The sequence below is a fragment of the Mastigoproctus giganteus genome, chromosome 10 (assembly GCF_048544385.1).
Source record: "Mastigoproctus giganteus isolate SK-2022 chromosome 10, ASM4854438v1, whole genome shotgun sequence".
Classification (NCBI taxonomy): Eukaryota; Metazoa; Arthropoda; class Arachnida; order Uropygi; family Thelyphonidae; genus Mastigoproctus; species Mastigoproctus giganteus.
This window is the reverse complement of record NC_143584.1, coordinates 12207628-12209842: the sequence shown is the minus strand read 5'-3', so window position 1 is coordinate 12209842 and position 2215 is coordinate 12207628. Positions and strand designations below refer to the sequence as shown.

At 32.8% G+C, this 2215-nt stretch overlaps 1 pseudogene; it reads right to left on the bottom strand.

Annotated features, from left to right (window-relative positions):
- Positions 1 to 390: 390 nt before the first annotated feature.
- Positions 391 to 1110, bottom strand: LOC150078710 (histone H1-III pseudogene; annotated as a pseudogene).
- Between the last annotated feature and the right edge of the window lie 1105 nt (positions 1111 to 2215).

Below are 2215 nucleotides of genomic sequence, written 5' to 3'. Positions count from 1 at the left end.
AACGAGCAAATCACTGCATCGAAACAACTTCTAAATCTAATTTTAAACGATATACTAACGTTTTCATGCCCCTTAAGTTACTTTGAAATGTTTACACAGATCCATGATAAATTATGTATTGAATTCTATCTAATCGAATTATATATACAAAAATGCACGCCGTTTCTATTTACAGCTTTTATATATAAAAACTTAACACAACGTCAATGTTTTGGTAGCAACACGGTTAAAACCTAGAGAGAATCTACAAAAGCTGATTTAGGATAATTCTAGGCTAAGTTATGATTAGGAAAACAAAAAACCTACTTGATCAGATCAGGTATTAGAAATTAATACGAAAGCGTGTATTGACAAATATGTACTTACTATAAGCGACTAAATTTTCGATGATTCCTTAACAAAATTTTAATTATAAGATCTTACTTAAATAAGAAAATGAGACAAAAGACAATGTACGATCAGGCTCCCTTTATCAGAATGTGGTGGCCCTGAAAAGGGCCGTTGAGTTTCTGTAAAAGAAAATCTTATTTTTTCGCAGGTGTCTTCTTTCCTGCAGCCTTTTTGGGTGCTGCCTTTGCCTTCTTCGGCTTTGGAGCTTTCAGTTTTTTAGGAGATTTAACGGGTTTAGTCTTCTTTGCTGCGGGTTTCTTTGTAACTTTCTTAACTGGAGTCTTCTTCGGTTTGGCAGCTTTCTTCACGGGAGTTTTAGGTTTCTTGGCTGGGGCAACTACCTTTTTCGGTTTCTTGGGAGGATTTTCTGTTGCTTTCGAAGAACCAGCACTCATCTTAAATGAACCAGATGCACCCTTTCCTTTGGTCTGAATAAGATCTCCAGCGGCAACAGCAGTCTTCAAATATTTCTTGATGAATGGGGACAAGCGTTCAATATCTACCTTGTAGTGAGACGAGATGTATTTCTTGATTGCTTGAAGAGAAGAACCTCCACGTTCTTTAAGAGCAGATATGGCAGCATTTACCATTACAGACACCTTTGGATGCGAAGCAACTACCTTTGATTTTTTGGGCTTAGAAGCTTTACCCTTTTTAGGGGTAGCCTGGACAGGAGCAGCATTCTCTGTATCGGACATGATGAAACGCAACACAAACACACACTGTGGGCAAAAGAGTACGTAATGGGCGCACGTGTAGCTTGGCCTATATTTATAGGAGCACGCGGACGTATGCGAAAGCTTCTGTGAAAGTTTTGGAGATCCGAGAGTTACAACTGATGCGATTTTGTGTTTCTTAGATGTTTTATAAATAATTTTTCACCAATTCTCAATAAAAATAATTTAATGAAATTATACTTTCTGAAGAGATTATTCTGCATACAAAACATAGGAATATTTCTAAACGCTGCAGAGTGTTTTGTTATTTGTTAAATACATAAAAAAGACCGACTTATCTCACCCAAAATCAAGAAGTGATGTAATTAGAAGTAAATTTCGCCTGATTAAAAATTTTTAAACAGCAAAAATTATAAATAAAACTGAAGAGTATACATGAAAGAACAAATCCATACCATTTGCAAAATTTTGTAATGAGTAGTATGCCTTTAATAATTTTGTTTATATCAGTACATGAAACACTTGCGAAAGTGCATGAAGTTGTAGAACACTCATATCCTGGAGAGATTCATATCTAAAATTTTTAAAAAAGGCAAAAACACAATAAGACAAATTTAAAATTTATTTCTTAGGTTAACTCTTTATCAAAAGGCACTTTGGTAATTGTAATTATAATGAAAAAAAAAAAACATTTTGAATTTCAATGTTTAAGGTACGTAGCGATGCTTGCATTACAGCACTGTACATTTTTGTCATGTACAGTTATTAAAGTTTGTAGAGATTATAAAATTATTCAGAAACATATTTAATATGTGAAATAGTTGCATTCAAACAACAGTGATGTTCATTTAATAGGAATATTTATTAGTAGTGTTTTTATGAAAGATATACATTTACTAGGATATGTCACTATTGCTATACTTATTATACAAGCACAACGGAAGGGAAGGAAATAATTATTTTTTTATATCATATTATGTTTATGTGATACATTTTTTATTATATGGAAAGTGAATTTGCGCTATTTGAATTGTTAATATGTCTACTGATAATGTTATAATATATCAAGTTTGCCTTGTAGTGAAAGGAAACGAAAAGTTTATAGATAGCCATTTAGCAGTCGTATACAATCTCCGTTGTTTAATTTT